The sequence below is a fragment of the Tachysurus fulvidraco genome, chromosome 6, assembly GCF_022655615.1.
Source record: "Tachysurus fulvidraco isolate hzauxx_2018 chromosome 6, HZAU_PFXX_2.0, whole genome shotgun sequence".
In the NCBI taxonomy this organism is placed as follows: domain Eukaryota; kingdom Metazoa; phylum Chordata; class Actinopteri; order Siluriformes; family Bagridae; genus Tachysurus; species Tachysurus fulvidraco.
Genome location: NC_062523.1, coordinates 17,681,756 through 17,694,434, shown reverse-complemented (window position 1 = coordinate 17,694,434; position 12,679 = coordinate 17,681,756).

Sequence of the window (12,679 nt, the reverse complement as noted above, 5' to 3'; positions counted from 1 at the left end):
ATGATTTTATAGGTCCAGTGCAATGTCTGGATATTATTTTTAGAGCATTTTGTGACACAGAGTTTTGTACATCTTGTGTAATTCCCTATGCATTAATAAGCTTTTCCAGCATGGTTTAAAGTAAGGTAGCAATCATTATTTTCAGTGGTTATATCTCTCCTATTGTGGGTGTAGGCAGGCAGACTTGTTATAATTTTTTGTCGCACCAGCAGAGATTAGTAAGGACAGGAAGCAAAATACAACATGGATTTAAATCAATTTGAAACTAAACACTACTTGAATATAAATAAAATGTAAAAGTTAAATAAAAAATTAAAATATATCTGGAAAAAAAGAAAAAAATTCTTGTATACTACATGGACACCATGCTAAATTTAACTGATTAAATAATGATTGACGCATCTCACTAGAAAAAACAAAATTGTGTGCATTAATACTATAACAATGTTACTGCGCAGTAAATTTAAGGGAACCCATTCAATCCATAAGTAGCATTAGTCAGTGACCCAGGAGTGTGGGCAGCGGGGTGCTGTTAATTTCACTGGGGTTTCACTGGGATAGTGAAATAAATCAGGCCCAGCTGATGTATGCCCTCCCCACTATGCCCACAGGAGCTCAAGGTAATTGAGCATGTTCACTGCCCTTTAAAACCCTTTAACAGAGTGATAAAACTAGCAGTAAGGCTCTGACTGTGGGAACTTTTCACACAGAGCCACTCCTGAACAGAGTAGGATGAAGCTAACAAGCATATTTAATGTACAAATTCTTCTTCACCATCTTATTTAAGTACAAAATGTAAAAATATGCACTTCAATGCCAGGCAGAATAGTACAAATTTGCAAATAGTGTGTGCCTCTAAATTTTTATTCCAAACACAGTTTGTTGTCTTGCCACTAGTGTTGAGAAAGGCAGCAGTAGTGAGTAGTGTATGTGTCCCAGAGGAATGCATGCCGTGTTAAGTCAGGAGTTGCTGTACATTTGAATTCAGTTAGCCAGAGCATACTCTGATGTGAAGCATATGACATTACTTAGGTAGGTATGAAAGCAATCTGCTTTAATATCAAGCCCTTTGCTCCAAGAATGCTAAGGTCAACAGAGGTGAGGTCCTGACTGGTTGACGAATAAAGGCTATAAAGTATTAACACCAATGCCAGTTTCTTATTCCTGCACATTAAAGTTTGTGGTAAATTGCAACAAATGCACCATGAAATGTCAATGAAATGCAAGTGTGTGTATAATAAGCTGTAGGGGCCATGCAGTGTTATTCAGTATTGCCTGTAAGCTTTGGTTTGTGGATTTTTTTTTTCTTGCTCTGTTTATGCTTAACATTAGTACCACAGACTTTAGCATCAGATTGTTTATTTTTTATCAGAACTTAAGCAGAAGTTGCTTTCTTCTGGCAGAAGTTGCTTCTGATGTTTGTCTGCCATAGACCTGGAGAGAAAGCTTGAAGGAAAATTGAAAAATAACATTCTACTCCAGCCACAGATATTCTGTGAAGTAAAATTACAAGCATGTTCATCATAAAAACAACATGCCTTTCAAAATGCCTGGCTAAACAGGAAATGGAGCTCCAGCTGCGTGTTCAGTGGCATTAAGGTATATGGTGCTGTGGCACACCACATGCAGATGACGACGTGAGCTGTATAGCCATGTTCATCTGTTCGCCTTTGTCTACATGTGCCCATGTAATGATGCAATGAAAATTCATGATGTGAGAATATTAACTCTAGAGTTTCATGACATGAATTAAAAAAGAGCCTCATTTTGATGCCTAATTATTTTTTAGACTTGACAACCTTGTAGCGGCCAGCTCATTGTTGGTAACAATAGACCTATTGCTTTCCCAAAAAGATGCACAGCGGTTAGTGAACCCATAATTACCACCCATAATGACAACATTCCCTCTACACACTCGTCTGTAGAACAGCTAGTGTAATTGTGCCTAGATTCCAAGAATATCAGCAATGCTTTGAGACTGTCACACCCCAGATATTGTACGCTGGGCATTTTAACAACATTGTTTTCTTACATAACACACTCGATATGAACTTTTAAACTTCCGAATACCAACTGTGAGATTTAAATGTGTTTATTCTTGTGTGCTGAAATGACTCTCCAATGTGAATATTTTGATCTTAGACAAGAAGACCAGTGTGAGGAAGTTAAGGGTATTTTGTGTAAAGCAATGTATATAGACAGTAATGCTCCCCTTTTATTAATCTAAAAAAAAAAAGCTTTAATTCCAGTTCTAAGTTGTTATGCTTTTTTATTTTGAACATTTATTATCATCATTCACTGTAAGATTAATGTGATATAGCATTTACAGTGAAACTTTCCAAGACAAACTGACCTAGCCCAGCAGAGATTTGTTTCTTGTGATGAAAATAGCTTCTTTTGGTGAACAGGGCTGGTTTGATTCTGGCCATGCTTTTGAGAGGCAGGACACACAGTGAAACTGATGTCCATGACGGACGCCTGTGGGCATCCAATCACAGAGGTTCTCTAGCCCTGCCAGCTCAGCGAGGCCTGTGTCAGTCACATGGCTAATGACCACTTCAGTGACGGCTTCCTATCAGTGTAATAAGAAGCACCTGTTAGCGGGTAGCCCAAACATGGAGAGGGTTGTAATCAACCCCGGGGGACTGATTGAATCTTTCCTCCTGACGGTGAAGACGCGCTCCAGTGAAAGGCTGCCTCCGCTCATGACTGCTGGAAATGGATCTGCGTGGATTAGCCTGGGACCAACAACCGGATGAGCCTTATTGGTTTATGATTGGTCTGAGCCTGACCACATTAACCCACTGATTGTTCAAGAGGACATTATTAAAGGATTCCAAAAAGAAAAATTACAGTTCTAATCATGCAGCTCCTACATGCGAGACTGGGAAAGCCCCTGTTATTCATGGAAAAGTGCTGCCAAAGAAGTGTGGCTCCTTGTCGATTAAGGTTATTGTGCAATTTCATGTCATCTGTAGCACAATGAGGGATGAGATTAAGTTCAATTTGGACCTGCAGTAGGATTTCCTCACCTCCGTCAGGCCCTAAGCCCCACCATGTCAAGCAGGCCCACTGGGAAATCAGCCATCTCCAGACAGGTCACCACTGGCCCATGTATATATTCATGGGCTTAATCTCACATCATTTCTGTGCTGCAGGGAAAGAAACGTATTTAATTTACACTAGCTCCATTTGGTTCACACAATGCACACTGGGGAAAATTTCATATTTGTGTCTTTCAGAGTAGAGATTCATCAGGGTTGTGAAAAACATATCAAGAAATGGAACCTGGTTTGTGGAATTCAACCTGAACACTTTAAAGCATCGTGGCCTCTGTGGGAGTCAATTTGAGTGAAAGGCTCCAAGTTGTCTCCAGCAGATGCTGAGTGTATATTAAACAGATTAATTATTAAAACATGCTTGACAGATGAATCGTGGGACCTCAGGCTCAAGAGAGAATGTTTGTTCTTCTGCCATATACTGTAGTCATTTTTTGGGGGTTCTCAAGTTATTAGGCACCGTGTTGAGGTGTTATAGGTTTGCAGTCATATGGGCTGTGCTAAAACCATTTGTGCCTGTCTAAGATCGAAGGGCTGATCAAAATATGTTGGACTCTTTCAAAAAAAAAAAATTCAGATACTCAGGAATTGAAATACTTCTCTAGCATGGATTCAGGCTACGATGATAATGTATTTTTTATGGGGCTTCCTGGGCCAACCTCAAGACCAAATTGATAAAAAATAAAATAATATTTTTATAGTTAATCATCAAACCATCAGAGATTGCATTTCTAATTAGATTATCCAGATTACGCATTATAAAATATCTGTGTAATATGAATCACTTTTGTAAATAAAATGCAAAGAGAATTTTCTTACTCCTCCATCATGAGACTCTCATAGATATTTAGCAGTGAGAGATCTCAGAATGTTTGCCAAAGTCCTAAACAGTGGTAATTTGAATTCCTATTTTAGAGAAGAGAAAGAGATGTGTTGGAAGGAGCTTGCATGGAAAGGCAGCATAGGATGCAACAGCAGTGTTGCTGAAGACAGTGAACAAGTCCCCCAGCCAGGCAGATCTGCATCTGGCAACGGGTCTGAGAGCCACCTGCTCCAACAAGCCGTCCCCCAAACATCTGACAATGAAAATTGGGAACAAATTATTCTGTCTGAGATCTGAGCACTCTCTGGTGCTAAAACGATCAAGAAATGGCTGGACCATATCTCCCATTAGACACCAAAGACACGCGACAGCAGCCACCAGTTACCTGGCCTCCCTGTTGACAGCATTGTCACTGGCAGGTCCCCCCAGCCTCCTCCAGACCCTGGGGAATGGGTCTCAGATGCAGATCACCACGATTAGGGCAGGACAGCCCTCCCTTCAGAGTGATTAGCATTCCCCTGGCGTGACCTACAGGTGTACCCCAGATTAAGTGAATAAATTCATCGCCCAGAGGATCACTGGGCCTGACCCCCTGCTGCAGGGGCCTGAATGAGAATGTGCTGGGAGCTTACAGGCACAGCCATGATTACAGCCTCACCCTAGAGAACACACAGGCCTTACAGACTGGAGAAAGGGGGAGACCACAGGAGGAATGAACTGGGTTTCTAAGGTTTATTTTCAAAGAAAACCCATTTGTTCTTTTATTTCTTCATCATCTTAATATAGCTCTTCCTCACATCTTTACAGTGTCTTATTTTTGGTTGCATGTAACCATTCTGAAATTATGTAATTATATGCTTCAAAGTTGTTCTTTTCAAAACTCATTCTTCACAAAGAAATTCAAAAAATCTTAGAAAATTACCATTAACTCCTGCAAGGTGACATCAGAAATGTAAAAATATGATAGTTTTATGCTCAAAGCATTTTAGAATGAAGAAAGTGGCTGAATAAAGTGGTCGTCAAAACAAGGATCACAATCAACTGTTGCAAAGGTTGAGCTCTTGAAACAAAGACTTGTGTTTATAGCCTATTATTTTTTATAGTCTTTACTTTATAGTTGTTTGGTTGTTTCTATGGTCCAATCAAAATTGCATTAAATCTAGATAAGATTTCCTCTGCTTAGGAAATAATAAAATAAGTCTTTTACTACTGTAAGGATAACTGGGTGAACCATTAAATTGTCCTACATAGTACAGCACATATTCTGTATATGGTAAGCAGAAATATCAATATTGACATTTTTATATTTTATTTAGTTATTCTTGCTGTTTTGTCTCAGCCGTTTTTAATCTTTTTTAATCTTATGAATAGCAGATATTTACCACCACATCAAACTACTATCTCTGCTACTGCTGCTGGTATTTACTGTTGCTTTTTAAACTCCATAGTTGTTTGCTGGATGCTATATGCACATCAGACAAGAGTGAAGAAAGACATCGCATCCAACTTTTCCCTAGTCCAATGAATCCCCATTGCATCATGTACAAATAAGGATTTTTGCAAAAGGCGTAACATGTGCCAGTAAACATATTTACTGTTGCTGAATTTTTCTTTAATGTTTCATTTTGGACATCCTCACATCATCATCCCTAAGTAAAGAAAAGGGTTCTGAAGTTAAGTTTGTCTTCCAGGCTGTGCTTCAAACATGTATGCGTCTCCCCCAGCTAACCTCTACATATCGTAATCTCTTAAGTGAAGAGGAGTGAGACGTTTTTATAGTTTTATAGCTTTACTATAAATTGTGCAACAATTAAACTAGCTTGTGCTTTAAAAGCCAATTTTTTTATATAATGCTTGAAAAATTAGACAATTAAAATCTCATTTAACCCAGATCATTCTATATTTGCTTCTTTTAGATTGACCTATTATTCCCTGTTGACTTTGGCCTTTGGACGTAAACTCAAGGTTTTAGACACGTCTGGTCTGCTTTTTCATATTCAGTATTAATTGAGTGATAATAAAGTGAGCTCACTGAAGATTGTGACTGGAGGTGCATTCACTTCAATGGGAGCGGGTGGATTAGGCCCAGTCTTAGCACCCATGCCGTCTGCACTGGGAGAAAGTGTTTCAAGGCTCAACTGGCCACAGATGAACATAAGGGCCATTAGCATAAAGGGCAGACCATATGTATGGGTCTGTGAACAGATCAGGTAATTTTACTTATACTTTTTTAAACTTACAGTATGGCTTACATGATAAAAATATCATGGCTAAAACAATGATTGCAAATTAAAAAATTAGTGGTTATTGAGCAGCTTTGACTTCTTTTTTCCTTTTCTGTGCCATTGTTATTATCAAATGACACAGTTTCTCAAGCACAGCATTTGAATCCTAAGGACCTTAGGGAGCAGATTTGTCTCTCACAAGCCCCCTTCTAACGGGGATTAAGAAGATTAGAAACCATAAAATGACCAAGCGCAAACTCCCTAAGTAGCCCAGCTTTTCCCAGCTCCCCCGTCCAGGGATGGACCTGAGGCTGGTTTACAAAGTTCCCCTGAAAGGCCCTTCTTAACATAACAAAGGTCTCAACATTTTGCTGATCCCCCAGAATGGCAGACAATGAACTTGCGGCAGTCCACCCAGCTCATTTTCATCAGAACAAATGGCATTACACTTGGCAATGATATTGTTCTAAACTTGAACACGGGACTCTTCTGTCTTTGTGGAGCTCAAGGTGTCATATTAATTATTTAAATCTCCAGAAAATTTCCAGCTCTATTCCTCCAAGGCCTTATCCAGTGCCAGAAGGCCTGGAATCTGCATTAGTTTTGTTAATTAGAGCTGAAACAAGGCTTTGATCTCAATGAAAATGTAAAAAATGGAAACTTCCAGAATTCATTATTTTCCTTCTAACATATTTAGCTTTTTTCCCGTCCTTGTGTGCGTTCATTATGCCTGTGACAAACACTGATTTAGCACACACATTGACAGGTGAGAGGTCAAGGGGTTGTGCAGTTAACCAGCTTTATAGGGTCAGTGATAAAGGTAATCACATCCCACAACTTATCTAATCTCCCTGACAAGAGCACTTTACACAACACAACTCACTGTAGCGTAACGGAACTGGACATAACGTGTTTGCTTGTGGTGAAAACATGTTTTGGCAAAAGAAAAAGTCCTTAATCAAAATATGATATCCTAATATACAAAAACAAGTAATAAGAAACTTTAAAAATATTTTCACATTTTTTGTTCAAATTTATGTCTTCAACAAGAATAAATTATATCCAAATTAGTAAAAGAGATTAGGAATTAGATTTATCTGAATCACTGAACACACCACTACAATTAGCATATTTTATATATTATATAAAATCATATAATCTATAATATATAATATATTATGCAGTAATATAATTTCACATAATTTACCTCCATCAGTGTTTTTGGTTTAAATTTTAGTTCCACAATTGTTATGAAAAAAATACATAATGTTGAATTTGTGAGCAAATATACCAAAAATTTGGATGAATTTCTAGAGACTTTATCTTTCTAGCTAAGTGTCAAAAATCTGGTGTGCTTATGTTAACTGATTTAGTGATGTAATAGGAAACGTGAGCTGCCACACTAACACCATTCACTTCTGGTTCCACCAGGAGGCACTTGTTCACTCTGTAGCTTTTCTTTAAAAAAATTATTAGGGAATACCAAGAGCCTCTTTGATTCAGTTCCAGAGCTTGGCTCATTCTATTAGTACATGTGGAGCCTGAAGCAAAGCAGATTAATTACATTAGACAGGTTTCAAAACACTATTGTCACCTCTGTTCAATCAGTGTGGTATTAAAACAGTCATTCAGTTAGCACATGGCTATTTCCACTCTAACTGAATTTTACAGTACAGTACAATCTGTGAATGAAACCTGTTGGTCTGTGTCCTCTTTCAGAATGGACGTCCTGTCCCTGGCACCATTTAAGCCATATCAATTATGTGTGAATGAATTTTGATTGGACTGAACCAAAAATGAAAGATTTATAGTTTACATTTCTCTCTGACAAAAATAGCAATTAATTAAAGCTATTTTGATACAAAGTTTATTGTCCATATATTTTGGCAAAATTCTGGATGTGCGTTTATCCTTTTGCAGTGGTGATATTATTCATGCTTGTGGCCCACGCCTAGTTAACTGTCCCTCAGCAAGAGATGGTATAATCACTGTGCTTACTGAAATGATAGCCAGGCAGACAGCACAGTCGGCCAATTTAGCCCCACCATTATCCACAGCTTAGATAGAGATCAAACTCTAGTGTGTCCTGCTCTCACTCTCTCTGTCTTTTGGGTCTTTCAAATGCCCCCATTTATTTATACCCACTCCCTCAGAAGCCCACATTTTGATTTAGTGCTAGAAAGTGAAATAATTACACAGGGAACCCAAGTAGCTCATGGCACATGGGCTTGATGTTGACCCACCATGGCCCAGAGTCTGCCCACTCCCAAGGCTCATGCAAGCAGTCAACAATGAATACAAAGGACTGAGGGGGATTAGCCAATAAGACATTTGGTAGACATTGTTCTATGCCTGTAAATGAGTTTCCCCAGTTGTATGCAGCACAGACCAGAGATGGAACATCTCAGCAAGGAAATCTTCTAATTACCCCTTTCTCTCTTCCGTCTACCTCTTTCTTTCTCGCTCAGTGCTCGCTCAGTGCCTTTTTCTCTCTCTGGTTCTTTGGGAAAAAATGACAGTTTTGGCCTCTGGATCCCAAATCTTGGACATTAGCAATTGAATAGAAAGCTTTCATACTGTATATCATTTTAATCCTTCATGTTTAGATGCACCAGATGGCTTATTATTGCTCACACCGGGGAAAAAGGAGACAAATGGCCTTGTCGCTTATAGAGAGAGATCAGCAGGAAAAATGGAATTCATATAGGGTGGGCTTTGGATAATTGTGTATCTGACTGTTCTGAGGCTATAGAACGTCTGCCTATAAATCATGAAACTATTAATAACAGACAGGTGTGTGAGATCCTAAGAAATGATGTACCTTGGGATAGAAAGCAAAAAGATGTAACATCTATAGACGATGTGTAATATAATTTGATTTAATTTTTTACATATTTATTACTTCTATACTAAATATTACTTCTGGCCAGCTGTGTAAATCTGCACTTTATACCTCATCACTGGTGAATTCTTGATTCGATAAATATATATAGAGATGTTATAATTGTCTATAACAGCACAGTAGTGACAGTAGTGTTTGTTGTTATTAAAATCACAGGTCTATGTTATCATATCTATGAGAACAGTTCATTCACAATGATTGGGGAGGCACTGCTTAATATGACACTAATAATTTATTTTCTTTTTTTTTTTTATTCATTGAATCATTGAAGTCTAATATTCATGAAATGAGTCACAGGTGTCATCTTTGTTTTAACTTTTAGTAGGTTTCTGAACACAGGAGAGGCTTCAGGACAGGAGTTTGTTTTCTGATTTTCACAGTCACATGGCTAGCTGCAAGGGTTTTATTTTTCTCTCATTCAGTACAGAGAATTCAGGAGCTGCTGCTGTTTATAGATGCTGTAACATGACAACAAGAACGAACTTTTTTTTTTTTTTCAAAAAATCACATCAGCTGTGGTATAAGCCTGCGATTGGCAATAAGGGAAAGACTTGTTTTGTTTTATTTTTTGGGTGTGGGGGGAGGGTGGTGTTGTTTCTTATTATGATTTTTTTTTGTTGGGGGATTATTTAATCTTGAGCTGTGCTTTGCATTTGGCCCGCTCCTCGTCTCCACCTCTCTGTCAGCCCTCCAAAAGGAAACAATACGATTTAATCTTCATAGCTGACAATGATGCATGGGCTGGATGGAAAACACTTTTCAGGTGTTGTCATTAAAAACCCATTTTTCCCCCACACACCCATGTCCCAAGTGAAAGAAATATAAAGAAATGGCCCCAAAGTGTAATGCTTTAATACCTCTGGTACCTTCCTTTTCATCAGCATCTGCAGAGAGCAAGCTGCCAGAACTGTCTTCTTTTTCAATTACCTGATCCTTTCAACTTACTTAAAATGAGAAAGGGGTCTGTGATAGAGGTCTGGAGCACAAACCACTGCCATTTGCTCCTCTGCCTCTATGTGTTTGCTGTCGGTTTCTTTTCCCACATTAGTTTAACTATATAGATCATCTTGGTAATGTTGTGTGTCATTATAATTTAATAGAGAAATGATAAATAATACATAGTTTCTTTGATAGATAGATAGATAGATAGATAGATAGATAGATAGATAGATAGATAGATAGATAGATAGATAGATAGATAGATAGATAGATAGATAGATAGATAGATAGACTGTATTAATGAGTGAATTGTAGTTCATTCTTAGTTAAGATGAATGCTTCCCGAAAAGACACTGGCACATTCATTCTCAGCAGTACCATATTTTATGATAAGGAAATTTATTACAGTGTGGAATAAGTAGTATAGATGTGTGTGTAGTATGGGTTCAGATGTATGCCTACATAAAATGACATTCAAAAGAACTAGATCTCATTCACTAATGCTAAACTTGCCTTTGTAATTCTCCAGTGCTTGTGCAGTTCTGTGAAAACGTGACACTTGAAAAACACTGCTCTGATGTTTAACTTCAGTTTCAGTGTGTGTGCTTTGATCGAACAAGAACAATTGATTAAGTGTGGAAAAACATCCTCCTTTTTAGTCGAGAGCGTGCCTTGGTGCTAACGTGCATTTTACAAAGATCACAGCTCCACAAATATTTGTGCTGTGAGAGATGAGTTGAATAAAGCACTTCACTGAGAGCTGATGATTTGCAGGCGAGTTCATATTAAACCTCTCCTCTTTTTATGCACCTTTACTTTATAAAACATGTGCAGCACTCTACAAAACAAGTGTGAGTTTACGCCTCTGCAGTCTAACACCAAGGTAGTAGCTCAATGCTTTAGGGCAAATAAAAATAAGACCAGAAATTGTTTGATATCTCATTGCAAAACAAAAAAAATGTCTCTGAGACAGCTGGAGCAGAGTTTTTGAAGCTAAAGTGTTTCCTGTACTTGTAATGGAAAGAAAATTGAAGTTTTTATTATTGCCACTGTTTTTTTCCGAGTGTGATTCAGACATGCGTGTGAGCTGGGTGTGCAGGTGCAGAAGACAGATGAAGGAAATGGAGCAAGTGCTACAGTAGTTTTCAGTTGATCTCTCTGTGCAAGCCATCTGTTTCATCTTCCATGCAAAACACTAACAACCTCTCATTTTACTGATTTAAAATTATTAGTGCAATAATCTCTACTGTCAAAAACAGTCTATCATGTCTATCCTTGTCAAGCTCTATCCTTGTCACAGATCTCCTGCAATTTCAGAAGCCGCTATACTGTATTAAGCAGTCAGATTCCAAATAAATAAAAATTAGAATGTGCTTTTTACTTAGGGATTCAGTTTTTGGTTTGTATACTGCTACGTTATTTCTCAGCACACAAGTTGATTTATTTATAACATCTCAATTAACCTTTTGGGCTAATAACAGCATTGCTGACACACTTAATGAAGCTGCACTGAACTCAATGAAAGGCCAAGTTTCCTTTCCATTGTTTGACAGCATCTAAATGGCTAATGCCATGAACATTATGCTGTGATTTTTTTTTACATGGTTTCTTGGTAGAAGGATCATACAGAGCCAAGGTTGTTTTCTCTTGTACTGTATTAAGAGCATCTAAAGAAACTGCTAGAGCTGGAGTGCAGTGCTGGCACCAAAACATCTCAGCACTTTGTAAATCATTAGCTTTAGTCTCATGGTCTCATCGGGAAAAATACACACTCTCTCACACATACACACTCAAATACTGAAGTGCTTGTCGGCACTAGGTTTCCATACTAGATGTTTGAAATCATTGTTTTCCAGATGGTAGAGAATGTGTATGTGTGTGTGTTTGTCTGTGAAGTGCAGCCAGAGGAGCTTGAGGAAAAATTAGCTTAGCACTGGGCTATGTGTTACATACATCATTAATGAGCTCCCAGGATAGCGGCCACTCCCGGTCTCCCCCTGACTCTGAGATGTCACTGGTTGGCCGGATTGTGTTCTCATCACTTAGACATTGCCTCAGACCTTTTAGCTCTTCCACTGCCAACATGTGTAACAATTTATACACATGAGAGGGATTTGCTGGATTTTATCTGGACTTAAAGAAGTATAGTGACCATCTCTAGCTAGAAGCATTTGTAATTTTTCATAGGAATAAATTTGGTCCATATGTTTACAGGAAGGCTCAGATGCAGAAAAAGGGGTATTTAATTTGAGATGTAGAAAGAGGAGGATCCTGAGTTTGGTGCATGCTGACAATATGCAGAGAATATCATTACATTTAGCACAATTCAATTTTATTTGCTTTCTACAGTGGACACAGTGGCCTGTGAAGGTCAATGTACATCCCTACTGAGCAAATCAGAGGTGACAGTGACAATATAAATCTCACTGAGAGGAAAAAAACTTGAGAGAAACCAGACTGAAAAGGGAAACCATAATCTTGAGTGATGCCCAGTAGTGAGATTATAGACCATTAGACTACAATCAAACAGTGCATTGAAAAGGTGTTCAGTATGGAAATCTTTTGAATAGAAGTCCTGGGATAAACACAGGGTGTATTTTTATTTACAGCAGCATTTTCTAGGTACAAAACTATAGAATTCAAGTAATATTAGCAAAGGGGAGTGCTGGATATAAACTGGTTTTGGCAAGTTTGATTCTTAAAAGTGTGATATAACAGTTTTTATCTGTTA